Raw genomic sequence first — 9,520 nt, forward strand, 5'->3', positions numbered from 1 at the left:
GTTGCCTTAATTCATGTTGTGTGTAGCATAGTGACCATTAACTGCATGAACATGATAACCTAGTAATTTAATGAACATTGAATTGATAGAGCTAGGATCAACCGTAATCTTAGTTAGTAATTGAAGTAATTAACTTTGTTGTGCTAGAGAACATAAATGATGACCATAATTGTGTTTGCATGATGAATCTTACATAGCATATTCATAACATAATTGTTTCCGTGTTTAATTGTGTGTGACCGTACATAGTTATACATGAATTAATTAACTATTGGTAAATTTAGACCTAAATTACTAATATAATAACAACCAACATAATAATCCATAATCATTAGCTATCCATAAGGACGAAGTGGATTCGAACTAGATAGGAGTGTTTTTAATTATTGATTGAGTTTTTGTTAAAGAATTAAGTTCATCTAAACTTGAAAAATTAGATAAAAACCTCTTTTAGCTTATTAATAGTTAGATTAATTTAGTAGTGAATAGATTAATCAATAACACTGTTCCCTGTGATCGACACCCGACATATTGTAATCTTACTATGTACACTGCCTACAAGTGCATAGTTAGTCTAAGTTTGTTAGGTTATAAATATTAAAATTAGTGGGTACTTTCACGCACATCAGTATCCGTACTGTGGTTAGCAGAAAACCTGTAACTCTCACCAACCTTTTTGTTAACTCTGAAACTACATGTATTCTCAGGAGATCATCGAACACACCTTTTGTAGAACAAATGTTCATGGATTTCAGGCAACCTAGTTTTTGTTATACATCAGTTTTCTTGTTAAGTCAAATTTATGAACCTATTAGTATTATTTGTATGAACCTTGTATTCAAACCTTAAAGTGGGATGTAACTGCTATGTTATTATTGTTGTAACTTGTGATCCATGAACTAAGTCGCACAACCCAACATGTTCCCCCGCCTCGGCCAGGGTTTGACAAAGAACGTCAAAAACGAAGTACGTATGAAGAAGTTATGAATTTTTAAGTTTCCTGAGTACAACTAGCGCAATAGAGGTGTGACTCACACATTCTAGAAGCTACTACAAAGCACCACCCAAATTAAGACACATGTCAGTAAGCAAGAGGAGCAGTGTGTTCGAAGTGCACAACACACTTTAGATACATGGCGCACATAATGCCTATAAATAGCCTCTTCGAGCTCATTCTTTCTCCACACCTTTTCTATAAATCTCTATCAATTTTTTTCTTCTATAGCCCAAAATTTAATAGAGTTTAGGGTATTCTGGCGAAGCCCTGAGGTCCGTGAGTGCCTGATATCTAGCAGCTAGCTGGCAAGAGTTCTGCTAGTACAATTTCTAGACTTTTGTCTGGAAAATCTATTTAAGTTAAGCTACACTCAATATTATTTTATTGTGACTTTTATTTATGTTCATAGTTGTTATTATGAGCCTATAAATAAGATTTATCAGTAATTTTTAGTCAGTAATTATGAACCTATAAATATAGTTGTTATTGTGACTTACGGGGATGATGTCTAGGTGAATTTAGTGAGGTGTTTAAAATGGGATTTCCAAATAGTATACTATATATACCAAATGAACCCTACTTCTGATATGATCCTACCAGGATATTCCTTACTTGATAGATATTGATATAGAAATTGGGATTAATGAGGATTCTAAACTATCATTAGTCACCAAGAATATTAGACTACGATTTAGTAATCATTATACTAGGTCACATCAAAGGAAAAGTTAAAAGTGCGAAGGTAAGGTTCTGCCCAATTTCTAAGGCATCAACCTTTACTGTGATATATCTAATTTCACGGCAAGAAAAGGTCGATTTGTTTATGTTTTATTTAAAAATCAAAGTATCATTTTGAAGAATAATACCCCAGAATTTGTTCCCAATATATGATAAACATATAATCAAAGAATATATGAGAAATGTGTTTTAATTATAGTAAAAATGTCGGGATGTCATCATCAATATAGTACATAAGCATAAACAGAAATAACATACGCCTTACAAACATCTATTATTCTACTACCCTATAATCCATAAATCTCTTATCTGATCATCACACATGTGCTCCCTTGCCACTACCTGTAATATATGAAACTAAGTGCGTCAGGTTTGGGAGCATGGTGAGAACATATGGTTTTCAACCAACAATAATTAAATTCATTATTTTCATCAAATCATTCAACCCGATTACCCATTCCCATTATCCTCACTCTTTGTCCCTAAAACATCTAATTCATGGGACATATCCTAAGTATTATCTTTGGGATAGATAATAATGCTTATGGTATTCCTTAGCAATATATGTCCGTAAGGAAATCATGGGGGTGGGGGATGGAGTACACCTAGTGACATTTAGTTCAAAAACACATACGGGTTGCGAGCCTACCAGCGTTCCAATAGACTGTCTAGATTAGTCTGTGGTCATCATCTATACTCCACTAGACGACTGGATCATATTTAATGTTAGGGATTTTCATCATCTGTTCTATATTTCATCTCTCATCATCTGTATCGTCTTTCATGTACCCATATTTACCCAATATATTTATAGGTATAAAAGAATACATATACAATTTAAATCAAGTAAAACATGTATAAATAGTTCATCTAGCTTAGATATCCGGAATACAGATAATAGGCACATATAGCATGTAATTATCTTAAATACTTTGAATCTATGTGTAAGATGAAAGTAACTATGCACTCATTTGTTAAAGTGATTACTCAAAACTCGGACAACGCTTCGCTTCTACCAACAGTGTTTCCTTTGACGTAACTATTAGATAAGGTGTCTAAGTCCATAACTATATTTGAGATGTACTTGACCCGACCTGACATGGTCCATTTGCGTTGCACTTCACCCGAAAAATTTATGGATAATCTTTTGAGAATAATATATTAATATGAAATTATATTATTTAATTAGTATTGATCTAAAATTAATTTAGAATTAATTTGATGATCAAAAAGGTGACTTACTAAATATGGGCTCTTGTATTTATATAGTGTGGGCTATTGCTTATTTAGAATAGGCTAGGCTTGCATGGAAAGTCCATGGATAGACCATGGAGCTTTAACTAATGGATCTCATGGAAATGAAAGGTCATGGGAATTAGGGTTTACATGAATGTAACCCTAATCCACCATACTATATAAAGGGGTGGTGATTTGTGAATTCCATTTGTGATGATTTGTGAATTCCATTTGTGGCATCCACATTATTGGTGCTACGCTCTCAAACACCAAACAATCAACCACTACTAAAAGGTATTTAATTATACTACTGCTTTATGATTCAAGTACCCTATAACATTCTAGTTAGGAAGTAAACCTTGAAAAATTATTATTTTCATGTATCCTAGAGAAAACATAGATCCAGGGTTTCTAGGGTTGCATGTACACCATAAGACTGTTAGAATGCTCAAAACTCATCAATGGTATCAGAGCCTAGGCTTGTTTTCGTGATACTTGAGGCAAATTTGTTGGAAAAACTAAAAAATCTACTATCTGCTGAGTGAACTCGCCGAGTCCATGGGGGGACTCGACGAGTCCATGTGTTAATTCATCCTACTCGCCGAGTAGGTTCATGCACTTGACGAGTAAGAGGCCCTGAATGCATTTTTTCGAGTTTTGTTGTTGGAAATGGACTAGAAACATTACCCTAAGCTGTTTTGGTCTTATAAAACTTGTTTTAGATGGTGTAATGGTTATGCTAATCCATTTACAATGACTATTATCAAAATTTCAAGTTTTGTATTGTTTATGTATGATTCTTGAAATTGTTGATATGAATGTTCATACACTTATGAGTATAGAAGATCATAGGAATTATTTGCAAATAGTTTGTTAGTTTAATTCTTGATCTTGATGTGTTTTAATGGAATCCATAATTTTTCCTTAAGTTATGGATTACCAAAAGTCACCTTTTTAAAGTCCATTAAAAAACACATAAGTTACATGAAAATGAAGAGTCTTCATAATAATAGATCATTAACTCATAAGTTATGAAGTTGAAAAGTTTTGAAAGCTACAAAACTTGCGCTCAATTTTTGGAAAATGTAAAGTCTCACACATTTTAGAAAACTTTAGTTCCAACCCCTAGAATTTTAAAAGTTAAAATTCAACCCTTATACTTTATATTATTATAATTTAATAATATATATATATATATATATATATATATATATATATATATATATATATATATATATATATATATATATATATAAAGAACAATTCGTTTTACCGTTAGTGGGCCTCATTCATGAAGCTGGTCTATAAAGGGGTATAAGGTTGTTGCCTATAAAATGCCAACTTAATGGGTGTCCATTCTCACCTACTGCTTCCTTGACTGGTGGGGGGTCGTTAGTCGAATGGGTAGGACAATGACTTTAATCCTCATTAAAAGTATGATGATTGTAAAGTAACTAAATAATTTTATAAATTCCCAATATTAGTTACTTTAGGAAATTGTCAATAAGGTGCTACCCCATGAAAATACACTTTGCACTTTGCTTAAGTCATTAGTGGAGCGTGTGTGGTTAACCAGCACATTAACTTGGACTTAACAAGGTAGGCAAAGGGTGGCTTATGGTTTATCATAGATCGGTGGAGCGCGTGTGGTTAACCGGCACATCGATTAGGTGATAAACATTAAGAGTACCAATTAATTTGCATAGTTACTTCACACCTTGTTTTGTGATCCTTGGCATCCCACTCACAAAACTTAAAGGACACACTCAAGAATGAAACATGCCATTGTAAAGTTCAATGAATCTCAAAGAATCTAGGTGTTTCAAAACCAATTAAAACCTAATAATTTATTTCGTTTTTCATGGTGGAAATTAGTGAATCGTGATTCACCTACCTTCAAATATTTTATAGCTTGGATTATGGCATCCCTCTTCTGAGTTATAAAATATTGTATTGGGTCCTAGCCTTAATATTACATTTGGGTGTCTTATTAAGGACTATCGTTATATCTAATCTAAACTTGTCTTTATTTTTCAGATGTCTTCCGACAATGTTGCTTCTGGCTCAAAGCCTACCGGCTCCTTCTCTCACATGAACCTTTATGGGAGAGTCATCTTCGATGGTTCCAAATTTATGGATTGGATCTGGAACATCACGATGGTCACTCGTTATGAGGACAAGGAATATGTCCTCGACAAGGAGCTTAAGGAACTTGATGAGTCATATGCTACTCATTAGTAGAGCGCTAAATTCCGGACTCATGAGAGAGATGCCACCAAAGTGGCATGTATCATGCTGGCCATGATGATAGTCGAGCTCCAAAAGTCCTATGAGGACTATTACCCTTTTGAGATGTACCAGGGCTTGATGGACTACTACCATCAAAGTGCTCGTCAAGAGAGGTATGACATCATCTCCTCGATGATAACAACCTAGATAAAGGATGGTGAACCCATCACATGCCAGTTATAGAAAATGCAAAGGTATGTGGACCGTTTGCTGAAGCTAAATGTGAACTTCCCTGAGGAGTTGGAAATTGACATCATTTTGCACTCTTTACCTTCTTGTTTTGATCAATTCCGAATGACATACCACATAAACAAGGAGGAAGTTATACTCAAAAAACTTCAAGGACTCTTGAAGACCGTCAAAAGTGGTCTTAAGGGAAAATCAGTTGTTACCAATCCTACTCCTACCGCGATCCCTGTCTTGGCAATCGGGCAAGGAAAAGGAAACAAGAGGAAGAGCCCTTCGAAGGGTACCAAGGGAAAGTCCCTTGATGGATCCTCTTCAAGTGGAACCAAGAAAGGTTTTATCACTCCTTCTGCCAACCCTAAAGAGGCTAAATGCTTCTATTGCCACAAAAAAGTCGCACTGGAAGCGAAACTGCCCAAAGTACCTGCAAGATGTTAAGGATGGGAAAGCAAAACCCAACCATGCAGGTATTTACACTATATTGTCTAATAACTCACCTCATTCTAATTATTGGGTCCTTGATACAGGTTGTGGTATTCATATATGTTCTGATTTGCAGAGACTAAGAAGAAGTGAGAATGTGGAGCTTGGGAAGATAAACTTAATCATGGGGAATAGGAAAGCTTCACCTGTCACCAAAATTGGAGTTTATTCTTTGTTGCTAAGTAGTGGGTTAGTGTTAGATTTGACTAAATGTTGTCACTCTAAAATTGCAAGAAATATTTTTTCTTTTCATGGTTTGTACAAATAAGGGTTTACCTTTTCGTTTGATAATGAATGTGGTGGTATTAATGCTTTCTTTAATAATGTTCTTTATTTTAAAGCATTACCTTGTGATGGTGTATATGAAACTGTATCGGTTGTAGATACCCTAGGAAATAATGTGACTAACTTGGATAAAGCATCATTATGGCATTGTCATATTGGACATGTAAGCAAGACACACATAGGCCAACTCCAAAAGGATGGAGTCTTGGAGTCATTTGACCTAAAGTCGGGTGATAGTTGTGAATCTTGTTTGCTTGGGAAAATGACAAAGTCACCCATCACTAGTACTTGTGCTAGGGGTGAGGGTTTGTTGAATCTCATACATACTGATGTATGTGGACCCTTCCGAACCGCTACAAGGGATGCTAACCGCTTCTATGACATTTATTGATGATTATAATAGATATGGATATGTCTACCTAATCAAGCATAAGTCAGAAACCTTTGAAAAGTTCATGGAGTTAAAACAGGAAGTGGAGAATCCGTTGGTCAGGAACATTAAGATGCTTCGATCCGATCAAGGTGGTGAGTATCTTAGTACAAAGTTCCTTGACTATCTTAAGGAATGTGGGATTGTCTCACAAATGACACCTCCCAGGAGACCACAACTTAATGGTGTGGCTGAGAGGCATAATCGAACCTTGTTGGACATGGTTCGTTCCATGATGAGTCGAGCTTTACTACCAATCTCATTTTGGGGGTATGCCTTAGAGACTTCCGCCCATATCCTTAATATAGTCCCTACCAAAAAGGTTTCCAGAACACGTCACGAGATGTGGACCGAGAAAGTTCCCAATTTGGACCACATCAAGATTTGGGACTGCGAGGCTTTCGTGAGCCGCAAGACTTACGATAAGCTCGAACCTTGAAGTAAGAGGTGTATTTTCATTAGCTACCCACATAAATCCTTTGGTTACCTCTTCTACAGATGTAGTGATAACGTGGTCTTTGTGGCAAGGAGAGGGGTCTTTCTTGAGAGATAATTGATAAGACAAGGAAACAGTGGGAGGAAAATTGACCTTGAAGAAATTCAAGATTCAGTTGGTGAAGGAACATTAACTCCTAGCAATCAACCTGAGGAGGAAACTCCTATTGATCCATCTGACGATTCTGTACCTTTGAGGCGTTCCACGAGAGTTAAGAATGCACCTGAGCATTACTATGGTTTCCATATTACTACGGAAGGTGATACATTTATCTGTAACAACACACTGGTAAATTTGGATGAACCTAATAGCTATAGGGAAGCCATGGTAGGCCCTGCATCTACTAAATGGAGAGAGAGGCTATTGACAACGAGATTCAGTCCATGTATGACAATCAAGTTTGGAACAAGGTTAACAATCTACCGGGTCGTAAAACGGTCGGGTGCAAATGGATCTTCAAGAAGAAGACCAACATGGATGGAAAGGTGCACACTTATAAGTCACGACTAGTTGCAAAGGGTTTCACTCAAACTCAGGGAATTGATTATGATGAAGCCTTCTCACTAGTATCAAAGATTAAGTCTATCAGGGTTATGCTAGCCATTGTTGCATTTCATGATTATGAAATTTGGCAAATAGATGTAAAAACCGCTTTCTTTAATGGAAAGTTGGATGAGGATGTTTACATAAGTTAGCCAATGGGTTTTGTCAGTGCAAAGCACCTTGATAGAGTGTGCAAGCTTGAGAAATCCATTTATGGATTGAAACAAACATCTCGTAGCTGGAACCTTTGTTTTGATGAGAAGGTCAAGGAGTTTGGGTTTTCAAGAAGCGAAGATGAATCCTGTGTGTATGTCAGAGCTAGTGGGAGTATAGTTAGCTTTTTGGTATTGTATGTGGATGACATACTACTCATGGGAAATGACATCCCAACTCTGCAGGATGTTAAGTCCTGGCTTGGGAAGTGTTTCACTATGAAGGACCTTGGAGAAGCTGCCTATATCCTAGCGATAAGGATATTGAGAGAAAGGAGTAAAAGACTAATTGGACTTAGTCAAAGCTCCTATGTGTATAAAGTTTTGAAAAGGTTCAACATGCAGAATTCCAAGAAAGGTAACTTACCGGTCCAGCATAATGCAAAATTGAGCAAGGCTTAGAGCCCGAGTACAGAGGATGAGATAGCTGAGATGAGTGGATTACCATATGCTTCCACTGTTGGCTCGATCATGTATGCTATGACTTGTACTCGCCCTGATGTGGCTTTTGCTTTGAGGATGGTCAACCGATATCAGGGGAATCCTATCAAGGCTCACTAGGCTACGGTAAAGAACATTCTCAAGTACCTGCAAAGGAATAAGGATTGGAAAAGTTATGGCTGAGGAAATTCAGTAGCTGATTATCCCTATCAGTCTGAAAGCTAGCATATTCGATCTGTGAATCAGAGTATATAGCAACAAGTTACTTGGAAAAGTTCCAAACAGGATACAATAGCTGATTCGACCTATGAATCAAAGTATATAGCAGCGAGTGAAGCAGAGAAGGTGGCGATATGGTTGAGGAAATTCATCAGAGACCTTAGAGTTGTACCAGCTATAAAGGAGCCTATGGAGATTTTATGTGACAACAATAGTGTTGTTGCCTTAGCCATGGAACTAAGAGATCATGGTATATCCAGACACATTGAAAAAAAATATCACTTCATAAGACACAAGATAGAAGAAGGACTCCTCATAGCAAAGAGGATATTGTCAGAGGAGAACCCAGCAGATTCCCTCGAGAATGGAATGACTAGGGTTAGACATTTGCAGCATGTTAGGTGCATCGGGCGAAAGGACGATATTAGTTTTACAGATTAGATAGTTTTAGAAATTTGTAAAGTGTAATTGACATTTGATGATGAAAAAAAGTTGCTTTTTATTTAAGAGTAAAGGTTTGCTATCTTTTGTCAATCGTTTACTATCATTTCATTTTTGCATGTTTTGACTTCCAGTATAATTATGCTATGGTATTTCATATTATTCAAATTCTCCACAGTCAATCATATGTTGGAAGTAGATATGAATCAAGACTATCATGAGTTGGGTTGTAGATGTGTAAGATGGTGGACATTGCAAGAGTTGCTACAACACTCATGAGTGCTCATAAGTTCTGAGTATTGGATTCAACCTACGCTAACTTGTATCACTTCATGGAATTTATCTCGAGTGTTCGTGAGATGGTAATATCATATAAGTCTTCAAGTCTAGAGATATGAGTTGTTGCCTATGATGTGTTTATGCATTGATTGTACGAAAACGCATCAGTAACTTGATGTCATAAAATGTACCTTTGTGTATAATTCAGCAAGTAGTAGAACAAGCATATGAGTCGAAGTTTATCT

This window comes from Lactuca saligna, chromosome 5, assembly GCF_052625555.1.
Source record: "Lactuca saligna cultivar CGN05327 chromosome 5, ASM5262555v1, whole genome shotgun sequence".
In the NCBI taxonomy this organism is placed as follows: domain Eukaryota; kingdom Viridiplantae; phylum Streptophyta; class Magnoliopsida; order Asterales; family Asteraceae; genus Lactuca; species Lactuca saligna.